The 10,318-nt window shown below is 42.6% G+C and overlaps 1 pseudogene; it reads right to left on the reverse strand.

Annotated features, from left to right (window-relative positions):
- Positions 1–5,876: 5,876 nt before the first annotated feature.
- On the reverse strand, positions 5,877–7,989 carry LOC106828505 (intraflagellar transport protein 74 homolog pseudogene; annotated as a pseudogene).
- Between the last annotated feature and the right edge of the window lie 2,329 nt (positions 7,990–10,318).

Genomic DNA, 10,318 nt, shown 5'->3' on the forward strand with positions numbered 1-10,318 from the left:
AAAGTATATTGCTCTCCCACGTAAATGAAGACCACAGTTAGCCACCCAGGCTGCTATAGTGCTCCATGGTATAGATTCCTTCCATCTTGTTCCACTCTCCTCTGCACATGGCTTGAGCTGCTTCAACTCCCAAAAGGCTGCTTGAGCTCCAGCCATCACATCTATATTTTAGCCAACAAGAAGAAGAAAATAAAAAGAAAGTTTCACACTTTCTTTGAATACACTTTCAGAAAGTCACATAAGGCACTTGATTTTATATCCCAGTGGCCGGACTTAATCTCATGGATGTAACTAACTGCAAGTGATACTAGGAAATATAGTCTTTGTTCTTATTGCCCCTATGCCCAGCTAAAAGCTGGGAGTTCTATCATTACCAAAGAAGAGAGCGTGGATTTGTAGGACAATGAATAATCTCTGCCATAGATACTGTTGCTTAGAAGAGAATTTCTAAGCAGGTCTGCCTAATATCCTTGCTACACAAATAAACACACACATATGTATCCCACAACACAAAATGTTGGCAAGCAAAATACATATTTAACAGGGTCACATCCTTAAACGTTGCAAGTTATACTGTCTGTTCACCGAGGAAACTGTGGTGCCCACATGGCCAGTTTTAGCATAAGTTTTTTTTCCCCCAGTTATAGTCTTCTTTTTTTTTTCTGCTTTTTCTCCCCAAATCCCCCCAACTATGTAAAATATACATAGTTGTATATTTTAGTTGTGGGTCCTTCCAGTTGTGGCATGAGGGACACCACCTCAGCCTGGCCTGATCAGTGGTGCCATGTCTGTGCCCAGGATCTGAACCGGCGAAACCCTGGGCCGCTGAAGCAGAGTGCGAGAACTTAACCACTCAGCCACGGGGCCGGCCCCGTATGCTCATTCTTGATTGCAGCACTTTCCAACAAGTATTCAGCACTTGTCACTGGCACTTATCATGTGCTGGGCATTATGTGGCATGGCTGTGTCCCTGTCCCACTGCCCAGCTAGATCTGGATATGTTGGTGGAAGGAATTGTGTCTCTCTTTTTAAAAAAATTTAAAAATTATTATTATTTTAATTGTACTAAAATATTCATTACATAAAATTTACCATCTTAATCACTTTTAAGTATATAGTTCAATAGTGTTAAGTATTTTCACATTGTTTTGCAACCAATTGCCAGAATTCTTTTCATCTTGCAAAACTGAAACTCTGTACCCATTAAAGAACATCTCCCCAGGCCCCACCCCTTGGCCACTGCCCTTCTGCTTTCCATCTGTATGAATCTGACTGCTCTACATACATCTTATCAGTGAATGTCCTCAAGGTTCATCCATGTTGTAGTGTATGTCAGAATTTCTTTCCACAGGGCTGGCCTAGTGGTGTAGTGGTTAAGGTCGCATGCTACACTTCTGCGGGCTGGGGTTTGTGGGTTTGTATCCCGGGCACAGACCTGCACATCGCTCATCAAGCCAAGCTGCAGCAGCATCTCATATACAAAATAGAGGAAGACTGGCAGAGATGTTAGCTCAGCGACAATCTTCCTCACCAATAATAATAATAATAATAATAATAATAATAATAATAATAATAATTTCCTGCCTTTTTAAGACTGAATAATAGTCCATTGTATGTATATACCACATTTTGTTTATTCATTCAATCCGTCCATGGGCACATAGGTGGCTTCCACCTTTGGCTATTGTGAATAATGTTGCTATAAACATGAGTGTCCAAATATCTCTTTGAGACCCTGCTTTCAATTCTTTGGGGTATATGCCCAGAAGTAGAATTGCTGGATCATATGGTAATACTATGTGTAATATTTTGAGGACCCTTCACACTGTTTTGCACAGTGGCAGCACCATTTTACATTCCTACCAACTGTGCACAATGGTTCCCATGTCTCCAGATCCTTGCCAACACATCATTTTCTGGGGTTTTTTTTTGCTTTTTGTGTTTTTTTAATAGTAGTCATCCTATTGGATGTGAGGTAGGTAACTTTTTTTTTTAAAGAAAAGTTTTATTTATTTTATTATATTTTTTTCAGGAAGATTAGCCCTGAGCTAACATCTGCTGTCAATCCTCCTCTTTTTGCTGAGGAAGACTGGCCCTGAGCTCACATCCGTGCCCATCTTCCTCTATTTTATATGTGGGATGCCTGTCACAGCATGGTGTGCCAAGCAGTGCCACGTCTGCACCCAGGATTCAAACCGGTGAACCCTGGGCTGTGGAAGCAGAACGTGCGAACTTAACCGCTACGCCACCAGGCCAGCCCCTGAGGTAGGTAACTTTTAAAAAATTCCTACTAAACGAGCCCAGACCCTGGCATATCAGAGTGTTTATGGAGTGAATGAATGAATGAATTCGACCACAAGTGAATGAATTATTTTTTCTCCAGGATTTGTTCCATGAATAGTCTCCAATAGGCTGATGTCTTGTCCAAGGTCAAGAGCCTGAATTTGAATAGTTTGGCTGCAAGACCACAAACTCTCTACAAAACAGTAGCTTTCCTCTGACCCCCAAGGGGTTTGTTCCTGCTTGCCAGGCCCCAAAGACCCATCCTCAGTCTTGGTGAGCAGCTTCTGGGGGTGGGAGGGAGTCAGCCCCTTCCTAGAATCACTTCTCCAACCTGGCTCCACCCTGGGCAAGGCAAACAAGTCTAGGAGAAAGAAACCCATTGCATGCAAAATCCAAGGATACTCAAGCCCCTCCAGCCTACCAGGGGTGCTCTGGGGGCCGAGGAAGGACAGGAGACCAGCCAGCTCGCCCTTCCTACCCACAGTGCTCAGTGGGGCAGAGTGGGTCATATTTTGGCAAGATTCCCAGGCCAACTTGAAAGCTGAAACAAGTGGCTGCTACTGCTACGTGAGAACTCCTCCGGAAGCCTGCAGTCTTATACCCGGCTGACTCACTTCCTCACCTTAATTCTCTTCTAATGCCTTTCCTTTCTCTGCAGCCTTAGTCCTCGCACTGCTGTCTGGGTGTGGAATGTCTGGTGAAGCTGCACAGGTGGGTCGGTTGAGCTGTCTGCCTAGATACTATAAACATGACCATGACTGAGGATAGAGGATGTCGGGGGAGGGAGTTGGGCACAAAAATAAAGCCAGGTTTGTCTGCTGGCTCTGAAGTGCATCCTAATTCCCTCAGCCAGTTTGATCTCTGCAAGCCTGAGCACAAGTCATCACCTCCAGGCAGGAGTCCCAAGGGGTGGAGCAAGGGCTGGTGGAGGATGGAGCAGAGGATGGAGAGGAGCAGAGGAAAGGGTGGGGAGCCATGGCTGCTTTGAGTTCTAGGGACTTCCAGCCCATGCCACCTTCCCTGGGGAACAGGGCTGTATCCTGGAAGGTCAAGTTTAAAGGTCATGTTATGTGTGCTGGTTTCCTGGATGAGTCTAAGGAGGTTTCAGTATTAGTCTGTGTAGGGGAGGAAGACATTTCCTCTACCTGCTCTGGGTCCTTCTGGCGGGAGAACGAATTAAATTCACATGAGACAGAATAACAGGAGAAAATTAAACAAAGCTTTATAACATGTATACATGGGAGAGGCTCAGGTAACCTGAGCAACTCGCCAAAATGGCTGAAGCCACCACCTTAAATATCATCTTCAGCCAAAAACAAAGGAGGATGTTGGGGGAGGAGGGGGAGTCAGTTATGGGAGGTTACCAGAAAAGTACAGTAAACAGGGGTAAGATTATTATGCAGATTTAAGTCCTTGCCTTCCACATTGATAAGAGTTTCTAGAGATAAGGTCATCCCCCCTTCTTCCTGGTACAGAGAGGGAGACACCTTTATAGATGGAGGTTTCCTTTACAATGTAAATGTCTCTTATCAAAGGGTAAGTAAATTACACTTCTCAGTTTCTTTCCTGTCTGCAGTTTCTAAAAGTAATCAGCCCAAAATAATCCTCATGCCAAAGAGACATATCTTGGGGTGGCCAGTTCCAGGCCCCCACACCTGCCTATTTCTGGAAGTTGTGCAGTTCTTCAACTCTTTCTTTCCCTGTCTGCAACTAAACTTTTCTTTTAGGATTCAGATTTTTGGTCCATATCTCCTTAGCATTGCTTCCCGTGTCTGCCTGCCTCAGCTTGTACATTCTAAGATAGAAATCAGGGCAAAGTTTTAATTTTTATAAAAGTTATTCATTAATAAATCTCCAAGAGTCAAATAATGGTGCAAGACTTGTGAAAAAGAGCTGTTTTCTTCTCCCTAATCAGAGGTATCCTCCTTCAATATTTTTTTTCTTTTATTTTTTTATGGTTAGGAAGATTGGCCCTGAGCTAACAGCTGTTGCCAATCTTCCTCTTTTTGCCTGAGGAAGACTGTTGCCAAGCTAACATCTGTGGCAATACTCCTCCACCTTGCATGTGGAACGCTGCCACAGCATGGCTGGATGAGTGTTGTGTGGGTCCAAGCCAGGGATCTAAACCTGTGAACACCAGGCTGCAAAAGCAGAGAGTGCAAACTCAACCATTACACCACCAGGCCAGCACCCCCCACATCAATTTTTATGGCTTATTCTTTTTGCATTTACCACAATACTCTAAGTTATATTGTTTTTACTATTTCATGATTTTTCGGTTTTAGGTACTATATATTGTCTTCCCCACTCCAACAGCTCATTCACTCTTCCTGCCTCCCATCCTCCTGATATAGCCATATAATGGTTCAGTTAGAGCAACATGGATGTTTACATCATTGCACTAGGTAAACACCATTCTCATGTGTTTACACCGTAAGCACATTACTTCTCTTTTCATGCACAAGTTTTTATTTTCCCTAGAGTTAATAATTATCCCCTCCTCCCCATTCACTTAGTTTTCTTTGTACTCAGTGCCAAACTCTTCCAGCTGTTGAAATCTCCCCTCAGAACATTCAGATGATGTTCTACCAATTTAGTTTTCTTGAAGATCTCTCTCCTAGAGCTTTCTGACCTCATCCATTTAGGCTGGTTGCCAGCCAGGCCTGTTGCGTTGCTTTCATCCTTCAGTCTCCCCTCCCCTCTTTCCTGTGTCATCTTCCTGTTTCCTGTTGTCTGTCCTTTTCTTCGTTTACTACCTTATTTAATTTTTTAATCCTAAATGACTCAAGATGTCTTTTTCTTTTTTTTTTCCTTTTTCTCCCAAAGCCCCCCGGTACATAGTTGTGTATTTTTAGTTGTGGGTCCTTCTAGTTGTGGCACGTGGGATGCCGCCTCAGCATGGCTTGATGAGCACTGCCATGTTGGCACCCAAGATCCAAACTGGCAAAACCCCGGGCTGCTGAAGCAGAGCATGCGAACTTAACCACTAGGCCACAGGGCTGACCCTAAGATGTCTTTTTCTACTTTCAAACTTGATGGATAATTTGGTTGGGTGTGAAATTTAAGTTGGGGATAATTTTCCTCCAGAATTTTGAAAGCACTGCTTTAGCATGGTCTGCCTTTCGGTGCTTCTGTTGGGCGCACAGGCTGCCCTGGTTCCTGGCCAGCCTCTTCCCTTTGGGAGACAGAGCACCTTCCTTTGGTCAGCGTGTCTGCATCACAGCAATTTCTCTCTGTGCGGGTTCTTCTCACCCACTGCGTGCAGCCCTCCGTGCGCTTTTAATCTGGATGTGCACAGCCTTCAGTTTTGGAAAATTTCTTCAAAAATTTCTTTGATCATTTCCTCCACTCCATTTTCTCTGTGTGTGTGTGTTTTTTTCCTGGTATTTAGAAGGTGGGCCTTCTGGATTAGTCCTCTAATTTTCTCATCTAATCTCTCCAGTTTTTCATGTCTGTGTTTTTGTACAACTTTCTGGGAGATTTCCTCAACTTTATCTTCCATTACTTCTACTGAGTGTTTTATTTCTGATATTTTTAATTTTTAAGAGCTCCTCTTTGCTTTTTGAATTTTTTTTTTTTTGCTTTTTAAAAGGCAAACTATTTATTGAACTATTATATTATTTAAAACATCGCTCATCAGAGGCCACAAAAATTATAGCATTCAAAAACTGTAAGTAAACTCTTCAAGCGTAAGCCATTTTTTTGCAGTCTGTACAAAGTTTAGCAGCAAGAGGATACTGCTACAGCAACTTGCAGTTGGTTCAGACTCTGGTTCTGCTCATGCTACGCAGAGCTTCCACAATGGTTTTATTGTACTCTGCAATCTGCTTGGTCACATTCTTCATAATTGGCCGGTAATCACTCTCTTGACTCTTGGTTGCTATGAATTCTTTCATCACAAAATTATTTTGCTCATGGTGTTGCCACTTCCTCTCCAAATTTGTAAGCTGAGAATGTGTCTCATTTTCTTGCAATTGTGTTTTTAGTGCCTCATATTCTACGTTTAGCTTCTCCATTAATTTCTTAAAGGCATTTCTGCGGGTCAATAATACTGTTCTCTCCTGATGTAATTTCTTTTTCTTTTCTTCGCCTGATGATTTTAAAGCTGGCAAATCATTATGTGTCTCCAGATCAGTTGTCATTTGCTTAATTTTGCTTTCCAGAGAATGTTGTCCCTCAGTCATCTTACTTTCCAGAAGTTCCATTTTCTGTAGATCCAACTGTAGACGCTGACTATCTGAAGTCAAATTCCTAGCTGTACTTTGTGATTTCTGCATTTCAGTAGATTTAAAATTGAGATCATCCTGCATCATCTTCAGCTCTTGATTGGTGATAGAGGATATCTGTTTCATACGATTTATATGTCGACTACAGTGCTCCAGAAGGGCGACAATGTGGGCTTCTAACTGTGCCTTCCGTGCCAGCTCCTGATTCTTAGTTTCCTCAAAAGTCTCAGTAAAAGTGTCCATACTTTCCTCCCTTTTTTTGAGCTCTTTGTACTTCTGATTCATTTCACCTTGGTGTTCTTCTAAATCCATGTCAAGTTGTCTAATTTCTTCATTAAATTGATTTACTTTTTCTCTTATATCTGTTAACTGTCGCTCCATGCTGGCTATTTCCTGATTATCTTCTTTAACCTGCTTAAGTAATCTCTCTCTCTCTTCCATCGGAGATCCCATGCTTTTGTCTTCTGCAATCATTTGATCTCGATGGGACTCCAACTCATAAAGCTTTTCATGCAGCAATACAGCCTCCTGTTTTACCTGGGAGTGTGCTATTTCAGCTTCCAGACTCTCTTTCTTCATGTTCAGTGAATCTAGTTGTTGCTGAAGTGTATCTAGTTCCTGCAACAATTTTTCATTTGTTGTTTTCATTTCCATGTATTTGACTTGCTTTTCAGGAGACATATTTTTGATAATGCCATCTGCTGCTTGTTTTTCCTGTTCAATTTCTTCTTCTACACTTCTAATTTGTTTTTCCTTCGCTTGTCTTTCAGTAAATGTGATATCCATACTTTGTGTTTCTCGATCATTTTGAGCTTTAAGCATGTTGTAATCATTCATTACTTCTTCCATTTCAGTATTGGTATTAAGTTTATCTACCAACATGTTGTAGTCTGCTAGTTGTCCTTGGAACTCTTTGATTTCAACAGCTAAAGTCTCAGTTCTCTTTTCATATGACAAATATACTGAATTCTCTTGATTGTACATTTCTATTTCTTTCTGAAGTTTATTAATTTCTGTTGTAAGTTCACTTATTTTACTTCAAAGAAGCCCAAGATAGTAAGATTTGTCTAATATTTGCCTCTGGGGACCTTTCATCCCAGTTTTCATTCCACTCAAACCTTGCTGTGTTACAGGACGATCAGCAACTTTGATTTGAGAAGACAGAACTCCTCCTGTTCCTATGGGACCACTACGAGAACCTGGTCTTGCTGTTCCAGGTGGCATTCCAGTTGCCACTCGAATATTTCCTGATGGGGGTCGTACTCCAGAAGGAGGCCTTCCTGTCAACCCAATTCCACCTTGTGACACAGGGCGAGCTGCTGAAGGTTTGTGATTACTGGCCATTGTTTACTTTACCCACTCTTCTTCGGCCGGCGGTGTAGGTTGCAGGAGGGAAGCGAGCCAAAGCTTGGTGTCGGGCCTCGGCAGTCGGGACGCACACGGTCTGCCCGAATGTTGTCTTTTTAAAAAACAATAATATGGTGTCCTTGTTTCAGGTTTGTATGTACATGTATATAATATCTATATAAAATATGTCTATATATGTATTACATATACATTTAATAGTGTTGTGTTCCTGTTTTAGCAATGCATTATATTTTTTAAATCTCTTTAAGGATATTAATGATAAACTTTTTGTTTTGTTTTTACATTTTTCTTCTCCCTGCATGAGCCATCTCCTCCAGGTTTCTCTTCTCAGCCTGTGCCTTCCATGTTTGAGGCTTCTGTCAGATGGCTCACGATGTTGGTTTACTGAATGGGGGCACTAAAAAGCTGATGGGAAACTGAGCACACGGCAGAGCTTTCTGACTATGAGCTTCACTGCAGGATGGTCTGGCTGAGCCATTTCCTTGCTGAACCCCTGTTATCAGCATCCTTAGATCTTTTTCCTTGGACTAGTCAGACCCCCCAAAATAGGCTCTTCCGTGGATCACCTGGAGTGACAGTGTCCTGGCCACTGAGTGAATGAAGTAGACTGGGGCTCCAAGCTGTCTGGAACATTTGCGTCACCCCATGCTTTAAGTACACAGCCCCATTACTAGCCTCATCACTACCTCCTAATCTAGATAGCCTCTGGTTTACTTTCTCCTGAGAATAAACTTTTAGTCTTCCACTAATTGTCTAGATAGTAGAATATGAGAGGGCATTTGGGGTATCTAATTTCTTCTTAAATTTTTAATAAATTCTCTTGTTCTTAGCCCCACCTTCAGCCCTAACTTTGGTGACACTGATTCCTAAGCATTCTGGAAATGACATGAAGTAAATCTACTTGCTTTTAGCTTCTTCCCCTGCCAATTTAGGATTCAGCTGTCTGGATCTGCTAAATTAGTTACCACTTGTTCCTTTGTTTTCCAGCTTCCAAAATTGTGTAGTTATTGTTGTATTGTCATCTCCATTCCCATTCCTAAGGCATGGCCATTTCTGCATGTGTATGGCCTTCTGGGCCTCGTCTGAGAGCCTCAGGTCTTCACCACGGTCTCTGCACTCCGGCTTGAGCCAAACTCCCCCTGTCCCAGCAGTGACACCCCAACTCAGCTGTCTAACTGCAGAGGCTGCTCTCTGCTCTGCTTCCAGAGTCCTGCCCTGTGCGGCAGGTGGTTTAGGAGTCAGCCAAGCCTCAAGGGGAGTTCTGAAATAATCAACTTTATTGATTTAAAATACAACATATTGATTTACTTACAATGAAATTCACTCATTTTAAGAGTTCAGTTCAATGACTTTTGACAAATGTAAACAGGTGTGTAATCATCACCACAAACAAAATATAGAATATTTCCATCACCTCAAAAAGCTTCCTTGTGCCCTCACAGGGAGTTTTAGTGTAGATTTTTTGGGCTCTTTCTCTGCATCTCCTGCCCCTGCCCCCAAATCCCAGTGGCGTTGGCAGCCATGCACTCCAGGCTGTTTTTCCACACCTGACGAGACTGCCATCCTCTCCTCGGACACTAATTTCCATAGTTTAGAAAACATCCTCATGGGGAATGCTGAAGTAAACTTTCTCTTGGTGATCACAGACCTGCACTAGTTGGTGTCGCATATAAGGCAAAGAGTTATTTAATATATTTAGTCCAGCCTCTATCCTCGCTCACACAGGGGGCAGGGATGGATAAATGTGATACCAGCTGCTCCATCATACCTGTAATGAGAAGATTTTGTTTTTTCTATTTATTTTTTTAAAGAATTAAGTCACAATGATAGAGTAATTATCATACTTTTTTTTTTTTTTTTTTGCTGAGGAAGATTTACCCTGAGCTAACATCTGTTGCTAAGCTTCCTCTTTTTATATGTGAGCCACCACCACAGCATGGCCACTGATGTGTGGTGTAGGTCTGTGCCCGGGAACTGAACCCAGGCTGCCAAAGCAGAGTGTGCCAAACTTAACCACTAGGCCACTGGGGCTGGCCCTGGAATGAGAAGTTTTAACTTACACGTTATACATCTTTTTAATATGCTAGCTAAAACAGAGAACATGCAGGAAACAGCTAGCCGAAGTCTTTTTCCTTATGACCATCCAGTGGGGAGCCCTGGTGTTTGGAGCATCCTGGGATCTTGAAGAGCAGCCAAAGGTCCTGATAGAATGCATCTAGAGTCAGAAGATTGGGGTTGTATGCTCTGGCTGCTCCTGGGGAGGGAGGTGCTGTGATTGTCAAATCAACCACTTGGGAAGCCTGGTGGCTTTAGAGTCACAAGGAGCTGCGTTTGCTTTTTGGTTCCAACATTTATCGTGTGCCCCAGGAAAGTGATGGAACCACTCTCATTTACAAAACAGGGAGACGATTACCAGCCTCAGAGGGTCATTGTAAGAGTTA

The sequence above is a fragment of the Equus asinus genome, chromosome 2 (genome assembly GCF_041296235.1).
Source record: "Equus asinus isolate D_3611 breed Donkey chromosome 2, EquAss-T2T_v2, whole genome shotgun sequence".
NCBI lineage: Eukaryota > Metazoa > Chordata > Mammalia > Perissodactyla > Equidae > Equus > Equus asinus.